This window comes from Triturus cristatus, chromosome 3_2 (assembly GCF_964204655.1).
Source record: "Triturus cristatus chromosome 3_2, aTriCri1.1, whole genome shotgun sequence".
Taxonomy (NCBI): Eukaryota; Metazoa; Chordata; class Amphibia; order Caudata; family Salamandridae; genus Triturus; species Triturus cristatus.
The window spans coordinates 1,008,496,440-1,008,506,077 of record NC_140584.1 but is presented as its reverse complement, the minus strand read 5'-3'; the positions used below and the strand labels follow the sequence as shown (position 1 = coordinate 1,008,506,077).

At 44.9% G+C, this 9,638-nt stretch overlaps 1 pseudogene; it reads left to right on the top strand.

Moving 5' to 3' along the window:
- The first annotated feature begins 1,438 nt into the window (after window positions 1-1,438).
- On the top strand, window positions 1,439-3,874 carry LOC146859003 (uncharacterized; annotated as a pseudogene).
- Window positions 3,875-9,638: the final 5,764 nt, after the last annotated feature.

The following is a 9,638-nucleotide window of genomic DNA, read 5'->3' as shown; positions in this document are numbered from 1 at the left end:
ATGGCTAGGTTGTGGAGTATGCCAGTGCACCTCCAGTCTTGTCCAGGCAGTGGAGACGTGACTTGAGCAGACCAAAAGTACACTCCACCACACGACGTGTCCTCCCATGGGCCTCATTGTAGCGAACTTCAGCCGGGGACCTGGGATTCCGCAGTGTGTGGTACTTGCAATTCTGGGCCCGTGTTATAAACATCGTCGTATCATGGCGATTTTGGTATCAGCAGACCGCAAATGATTAGGATACTATGCACAAGCATTTTCGCCATGTTCGGGTGAGGAAATCACCCTGAAATCATAGTTTCCGTTCTGATCCCTCGAGTCCATCTTAGAACGGCAGCCATTTTGTGATTGCCCTCAGATAGGCCCAGAACTAAAGCCAAGCATGGGCCTGAAGGACACGCACACCTTCGTTGACTCTTTGGTGACCTGAGCAAGCTGACTTCACTGCCCGAAGCCAAACCTGTTCGGCCAGTTCCGTTCCCAGTGGTCGAACGAGATTAGTATCAAGGCCCAACCTATCGTAAAACCCTTTGATCACACACAAACCATGGTTAATCTTCTACACACCTGTCCCTGTTTCCTTCTTTATGACTTGCTTTACGAGGAGGAGGTGCCCGTTTTTATTGGGGGTCCGTCGATATCTGATGAAAGTACCGGGCCTTGCCGGGTAATTGATTAAGGGCTGGACAATGGGCTTGTCATCATGACTTTGCTTTTTCTTTGTAGTGAAAATATGTGAATGGTTAACTGTAAAATAAGGAATGTTTGCCTAATGCATAATATTTTGTATAAAAGAGAAGGCTGACTTTGTAAGGTTGAGCAGTCTCCTGAGAATATACACCGTGTTGTACTTCTAGGATATCTGTTACTGGCTGCAGCCAATAAATTCGATATTTGACTTCACCTAGAAGACTCTGTATTTCTGTAGTCTGGAACAGGAAGAACTCGAAGTCTTCGGGTGTGTCCCCTGGCACCGCTGGGTTCTGAAAAACCCAGTACTTCAGTTGGCGCCCAACATGGGGCGATTTCAGCGGTACCGGTCCAAGCCAGAGGTTCGTGAGGAGCTTCGTGTGAAAATTCTGGAGGAAGGCCGCCACTTCATCGACCCCTGTATGTCGACGTGGTCCGAAAGTCTTTGCTGCGAGGTTCCCCGCTTCCCGGCGGCTACGAAGGACTGCTGCCCTGACTATCGCCCTGTTTTGGACCCTTGATGATTTGGTAGAGCGAAACGATAGACGAGTCTTCTGGTGACGTCATCGATACCTCAGTTAAGTATAAGTGGAGCGTCTCCCAGTCCTTAGTTTGGTTATTTGGTTTGGTATCCCCTTGGGATCTTTGATTTGGAACTTGCAAGTACCAAAGCCGAGGGACTTGTGTATTCACGAGACTATCGTATTCGATAATCCTTTGAAGTTTGAAGCTAGACTAGAGAGCGAAGATGCCTGGTCTTAGCAGACTTGGAAATTTGTTTTGTCTTGGTTGTAATAGGGATTCCCGATTGGAGGACTCGTGTCCGGTTCCTCCGATTGGAACTCCAACCTATGAGCTCTATGTGAAACATGGCGTAGGCCCCATCACATATAATGAAGTATGGGTCCGATACACCAGGAAAGATGGTGTTTTAAAGTGGCCCCAAAATGGTAGTTTTGACACAGAGGTTCTGGATAATTTGGAAGTTAAACTTTTTAAGAAGAAAGCCCGGCCGGCGATGTTTGACTCTTTTCGCCTATGGCGTAAGGAAGTCAAACAGAAGGAAATTAAATTAGCAAAGAGAAATAAGAGAGAGAAGGGTATTACGGTAATGCAAGCTGCTATGCAGTTTAAAGATAATGAAGAAGAACAAATAAGTGAGCAGTTGCACAGGCAACGTAACATGGTGATCGATAAATGTTAACCAGTTTTGCCGCTTCTTCAGCAAGATCCGTCAAAAGAAATGGAGAAAGACCCTTTAATGTCACACTTGTTGAATTCACCACCCCCTTATGTGCAGAGTGCTACAGCACCTCCGCAACCTTTAGTTGTGCAACCCCCAAATATTGTGCCTCAAGTTCTTCCACAACCGCCAGCTCCTCTTCAGTTGGCTCCTACTCCTATGGTGCACCCCTCTCAAGGGCCGCCGACTTTGCTACCTGTTCCACCTGTACTTCCTACGACTTTGTCTATGGAACCCACCGCCTCTTCTGGTGGTGTTCCCGATACTACCTCTGCTTCTGCATCTGCATTTGCCTTGTTTCCCTCTGTTTTTCCTCCCGTTCTTTTGTCAACTTCTCCTTCTATGCGACAGCGAATGACTGCTACTGTTGCTAGCTTTATATCTCCTCTCTTCGGGTCCACTAGTGTGACCCCTGATCCAAGACGTAAGCAGACGCGTAGTCAACTGCCTGATTCTCGAGAGAAAGAAATGTTTGACCGTATGGCGCGTAAATGGGTTATCTACCCTTCAAGGTATGATGTGGATTCTGTTATGGATGCCTTCCGTCAATGGGAAGCACCGAAACAGAGATACGTTTTTGAAAAGATGTGTGTTTTTCTTTGTGAGGAATTGGAGGATAACGATTTGGAAGCGAATCCACAGGAATTGTGCCGCGTACGATTTGAATTTGAAAAAGGCACAATTGTGGGTCCCGATGTTGAGAAAGCAGTTGCGACATTGTTGTCTTTTAGGATTGAGGGTCCTTCTAAGTCATTGTTTGAACATGACCCATCTGATAAAAAGGTGAGACAATACCCTATGAGAGAAGTCCCTCCGGTATGGAAGGACGCCGTTGTGGCTCATGCCGCTCACGGTATTGCTGCTATGCCAGCTCATTTCCAGCGTGTTTGGGTACATGTTCCTTGGAAGCGATCTGAAGTTTTAGCCCTTAAGCAGACTTTGCCTGATCCTCGTAAAAATCCTGAAGGATATTATAAGGAATTAGCACAAACTGAAGACTCATGTGTTATGAATTTAGCCGACATAGACATGTTATTTGGGAATGTTGTTCCACAGCCTTTGTGGGGAGTGATTCGTAATACAGATCACGCGCAAGAGCCAGGCGACTCATGGGCTAACATTAGTGCTGCAAATAATAGACAAGTTGGTGGTGCCAAGCCTGAGCTTTTGGTAGCCGAACTTCCTGCTAGGATCATTACTTACATGAAGACTTTAATGCCTGCGATGCGTGTGAATTGGGATAAATTGTCTGCGTGTAAGCAGAAGAAGGATGAAACAGTGTCTGATTTCTTCACTAGGTTTGAGGAAATGTTTATCGACCACAGTGGTCAAGATATGAGTACAGAAGGTGGTCAACGGTTGTTCGTTGACAAGTTTGTTCACAATTTGCTTCCCGAGTTGTGTAAGAAATTGAAAGATTCAGAGAGTTCTTGGGCCGTTTCCTCCTCAGCACAAATATTGGCTACTGCACAGCACTACGAAAATAGGGATAAAGATGAGAAGGATAGAGCAGAAAAGAAAACTAAAGAACTAAAGACGAAGGTTCTTTTACAACAAGCTTATCCGCCACGTGGTGGTCAGAGTAACTATCAGCAACCTCAACACTTTCAGAGAAACTCGCAAAGGCTCGAGTATTCTCGACCACGTGTTCCGGTAGGTCCCAATCAGTGTTCATATTGTAAAGAAGAGGGTCATTTCAAGTATAGTTGTCCTATTTTGTTACAGCGTACGAATGGTACTATTGGTGCAAGAGGTCGAGGTGTCCAACAAGCTGCTAGAGGTAGAGGACGTGGAAGTGTTTCCCAGAACGTGCGTCCCCTTCCATCTCAGAATTCAATGAATAGTTTTGACCAGCAAAATAACGCGTCTGGTAGGAAGGCTCAGTACTATGCTGATGACTATTATGCAGAAGACGAGAATATGGAAGGTAATGATTGCTAGGGCAGCCATAGACAAAGAGAGGGAGTTGTTTCAGTTCCAGTAGATCAAGGTGGACCGTATGTTAAGGTAACTACATTAGGTGTGTCAGAACCTTTTCTGTTGGATACTGGTGCTGCAAAGAGTTCTATTATGCACTCAAAACTCCCTGGCGCACCTTTGTCTGGCAAGATGAATGTTTCAGTAGGTTTTTCTGGAGCCCCGGTTAGGAATACGATCTCTAGTCCTATGTCCCTTTCTGTTGGACCTTGTGATTTGGAAGCACCCCTTATCCTAATGACAGGTTGCGGTGAAAACTTGTTGGGATTGGATTTGTTGAAAAGATTGTATGCAACATTATATTGTTCTCCTTCGAGAGTACAGCTTACACTGGGTAGGAAAGTGGTCTCTTCGATGTATTTGTCGAAGGATAAACTTCCGACCGAATTGTCGTTTCTTCCTGACATTCTTTGGGCTACTGGTCCTAATGATGTGGGTCTTTTGGAAATACCGCCATATGTTGTGACATTGAAAGCTGATGTTAAATTGCCACGCATTCCTCAATACAAGATATCTAGTGAAGGTGAAAAAGCGTTGCTAGCGATCATTTACGATTTGATTGAAAAAGATGTAATTGAAGAAACAAGAGGCAACGTTTGCAATAGTTCTGTTCTGCCTGTTTTGAAACGTACTGACCCCTCTCAGCCACCTGTTTACAGGTTCGTGATTGATCTTAGAGAGGTCAATAAAATAGTTGTGCCACAGTTTCCAGTTGTCCCTGATATCACTGCCCTATTGACTATGATTCCAGCTTCCGCCACTTGGTTCTCGGTGATTGACTTAAAGAATGCTTTCTTCAGCATCCCGATTGCCGAGGAGAGCAGGGATATTTTTGGTTTCAATCTAGGAGGCCGAAGTTTCCGCTTCAAACGCGCTCCTCAAGGCTACTGTGAAAGTCCGTCAATATATAGTCAGGCTTTGAAAACACAGCTTGATGAAATTGTTTTACCTCATGGCGCAACCCTCATTCAGTACGGCGATGATTTATTAATAGCCGCAGATACTGAGGAAATTTGTAATGAATCCACCTTGTCGTTGTTACGTCATTTGTCTGATTTGCATCACAAAGTGTCTCTTTCAAAACTGCAATATTGTCGACAAGAAGTGACCTACTTAGGTCATCTCTTATCGAAGGAGGGAAGGAAACTGACCCCAGAAAGAATTCAGGCAATTGCAAAATTGAGTGTGCCAAAATCACAGAGAGAAGTACGTGCTTTCTTGGGCATTACATCATACTGTAGGCAGTGGATACCGAATTTCTCTCTGCTGGCCAAACCTTTGGTAGCATTAACCTGTAAAGATACACCGAATCCCGTTTCATGGTCTGAAGATTGTCAGAAATGTTTTTCAGAATTGCGTAATGCACTGTGTTCAGCTCCTGTGTTGGGTACCCCCGACTACGGTAAGCCTTTTACACTGTATGTCCATGAGAAAGAAGGTTGTGCATTGTCAGTGTTGACACAGTCTTTTGGAGACAAACAGCGTCCATGCGCGTATTTTTCGTCGACTTTGGATCCGGTAGCTAAAGCATTGCCGAGTTGCTTGAGAGCCACAGCAGCAGCAGCTGTTTCTATTCGACAGTCTGCTGGATTAGTAATGAATAACATGTTGATTGTGATGGTTCCACATGCAGTGGACACGTTGTTAAACAGGACCAAGACACAGCACTTAACTAGTGCTCGATTGTCAGGTTACGAGTTGACACTGTTAGCGAGTCATGTGCACATAAAGAGATGCAGTACGTTAAATCCAGCCACGTTATTGCCGATTTCAGTAGAGACAGATGATGTTGAACAGCATGATTGTCTTAGGACAGAAGAAGAAACGAAAGGGAGAGTAGATCTTAAAGATACTCCTCTTGTAGAGTGTGATGGTATCTTATGGGTGGATGGTTCATGCTTTAAGCTTCCGAATGGTGATACGACTGCAGCATATGCTGTCACGACTTTGCATACGATTGTTGAAGCTGCACATATACCACATAATTCAGCTCAAGCAGCAGAGTTAATTGCACTTACGAGAGCGTGTGTGTTATCGAAAGGAATGAAAGTGACCATATATACTGACAGCCACTATGCGTTTGGTGTGACTCATAGTTTTGGACGATTGTGGAAAGAACGTGGGTTCCTCACTTCACATGGAACTAAAATACAGCATGGTCAGTTGGTGAATGAGCTTCTTGAGTCACTGACCTTGCCACTACAAGTCGCGATTGTGAAATGCAGCGCACACAAGAAGGTGACTGATGATGTTGGTCGGGGTAATGCATTTGCTGACGAAATTGCTAAAGAAACAGCAAAGGATGTGAAGAATCGAATGTATGTTGCAGGCCCTGCAAGATGGGTTGGTGATGTTGGAATGTGTGAAGACACGATAGAGAGTGTGAAGTCCCTTCAAGCCGAAGCTTCAGAGAAAGAATTGAGTATGTGGAGAGAAAGTACGGGTAAATTGGATAAAAATGGTTGTTGGATTGACTTATCAGAACATCAGCGATGGTTGTTACCCGATGCGTATGTGCTTGCAGTGGTGACAATGGCCCATGGGATGGCCCATATCAGTGTGAAAGGGATTTGTAAGTTGTTGGCTCCAGTATGGCAAAATGCTTGAATTCCTAAATGTGCAGAGAATGTGGTCAAAAATTGCATGGTGTGTCTGAAATACAATCCTGGTAGGGGAACTCCAACTCCAGCTGGTCATTTCGCGCCTCCAACGTATCCGTTTGAAGTTTTGCAGCTAGATTTCATCCATATGGAAAGATGCAACAATCTGAAATACGTACTCGTTGTTGTTTGTGCCTTTTCAAGATGGGTAGACGCATATCCCTTAAAAGACAACACTGCCTTATCCACAGCTAAAGCCCTTGTCAAAGAATTCTTCCCCAGATTTGGAATGCCGAGAATGGTCTGGAATGATAATGGGAGTGAATTTGTGGGTCGTGTGATGAAGAAAGTATGTGAAGGGCTAGGTATTCAGCAGGAATTCCACGCTGCAAATCACCCCCAATCAGCTGGACTAGTAGAGTGCTATAATGGCACGTTAAAATTGAAACTGGCCAAGATTCAAGCGAGCTCTGGTCTTAAATGGCCTGAGGCCCTGCCTTTAGCACTCCTATCAACGAGAATGACTGTGCATTCGCGAGTGGGACTTAGTCCTTATGAAATTGTGTCCGGCTGTCCGGCCAACATATGGGGAGTGCCAAGGCCGACAAAATTCAGTGAGATCGAACACCCCGTATTACTTGATTATCTGTATGAATTGACGGCTAAATTGCGTGTTTTACACCAACAGGTGCATGATACTCTGCCTCAGGTCTCTGAAGCTCCAGGACATCCTATCAATCCTGGATCATGGGTGCTGGTCAAAAACTTCAAGAGGACAAAGAATGATGAGCCCCGTTGGACAGGCCCCCATCTCGTCCTTCTTTCAACGAGATCGGCTGTTCGAGTAAAAGGGAAAAAGAACTGGATCCACGGCGTTCACTGCAAGAGAGTCCCTTTGCCTTTGCCCTACGACCGGTGGGTCCAGGAGGGAATCGCCGACTCCGAGACTGAGATTGTGCCTCGTTTTCTGCCTTTTAGCAATGCACGTGTAAAAGGAACAATTTCTGAGAAAGAAAGTGACAACATTCTGCAAGAAGCTGTGCCACCATCAATTCGATTAGACACTACAGAGCCTGAACTCTTGTTCCAAGACCAGACAGTATCTGGAAAGCATCGCTATAATTTGAGGTCGAGAACAATGGACAAATAAAAATTCTTTTTTCTTTGCTATTTTTGAAAGTGCAGCTCTCTCATCTGAGAAACTTGCTTATTTTTGTTTTTGTTTTTTTGAACCGCCATCCGGGTTCAGCTGCAGGATCGTGGTTGCCCAAGTCTTTGGAGTGCAGCTGAAGACGTTAGGTCGACAGTTCTGGTCGGTCTAAGGGAGTTTCCCTGGACTGACAGAAGCATTCCTTAGCATAGAACACCCTACCACCACGAGCAGCGATTAGAGAGGATGGAGTTTTTCGAGAATGAGAGACCTGCCGAACAGATGGATTTTAAAGCCAGAATGTGTACAATGATGACAAAGAAACGATTTTTGATAATATGTATTTTCATGTTGTTTAGTGTAATTACGTTTTTAATAGGATATGTTTTATTCTCTTTCCAAGTAACGTTTGCACCCACTGCACAGCCCATACTTCCTTCTACTGTTTCCTCACATTCTTTTCACCCTCTGCCTGAACACGAATCTGCTAGAAGATTAGAATTTGTCAATAATTCATTCATTCAGCTTCTACACCAACACCAATTAGTAGTTAACACAACTAACTGTTGGGTGTGTGGTCTTATGCCTCATACTACTGAAAAAGGTATCCCTTATCTGGTCCTGCCTTTCAGCCATAATGGTTCTGTGTGGGCATATAGAACGATATTCATATACGCTCATGAAACCAACCCCCTACGTTCTGTGAAGGATAATGCTAAGAATAGTGCTCTAGTTAAGGGTATGGTAGATATGATTAAGGAAGACATTTCCTATGAGACTATCCCGAGAGATGAGACACTAGCATATATTGGATGGAACATAACAGGATATGGAGCTGCTCTGAGTGAGAACCAGCGAGCAAGGGGATCCTCCCCGATTTGGGTTGTACCCCATCAGGGTCACCTATGTCTGCAAGGTAATGGCAAAAATACCAGAGCTCAGTTAGGGAGAAGTATCTGTACTGAAACATATGTCTTTACGTCTCAGACTTCCCCTTCGTTCTTAGCAGCTGGGGGTACCTATTTCATCTGCCATAATAGAGCCTATACATGGTTGCCCCCTGACTTCTCGGGCACATGTTTTGTTTCGTTCCTGTTGCCTCCCACCTACACAGCCGCGGCAGATTACCACAAGACAAGGATAGTTAGAGGTGTCATCAGTCAAGATGACACTGCAGGACAAGAGTTTGGAGATTTCGTGAAGGGTTCTCTGCCGTTTTGGGGGCCTATGGTTAACAGCAGGAACATAAGGCAATTGACATGGGTGGTTGAATCCACGGCAGATGAAACCGCTGGTGCCCTTGGTAATTTGACTGCTGAGCTCCAGTCGGATCGCCTTATGACTCTTCAGAACAGGGTCGCATTGGACGTCATACTTGCAGACCTAGGTGGGGTATGTACTGTGATCCAATTAAGTTGCTGTGTTTTCATTCCAGATAACGCTCCGACAGTTTACCAGGCCATTTCCAAACTGCATAAGATCTCCGAATCTATTCACGTGGATAAAGGAGATTGGTCATTGGTGGGGTGGTTCTGGGAACTGATATCCGCCTGGGGATGGAAGATTCTGATAGTCATTGGGATGATCTTAGCCATTCTTTTCCTGTTCTGTCTGTGTCTACAGTGTGCTCCTGCAATGTGTGGCCTCATCGTGTGTAAGGAAACCTGTATCAAGGGACGAGCTAAGTAATAGGATGATGCTACAGCAACATCTCAACGACTTTATGAATATAGATTTGGACTCAGACCTAGACTCAGACCTACGTGAGTATAGGTTAATTGCCTATGTAAGGGCAAAAGGAGGGTCTATGGTACTTGCAATTCTGGACCCGTGTTATAAACATCGTCGTATCATGACGATTTTGGTATCAGCAGACCGCAAATGATTAGGATACTATGCACAAGCATTTTCGCCATGTTCGGGTGAGGAAATCACCCTGAAATCATAGTTTCCGTTCTGATCCCTCGGGTCCATCTTA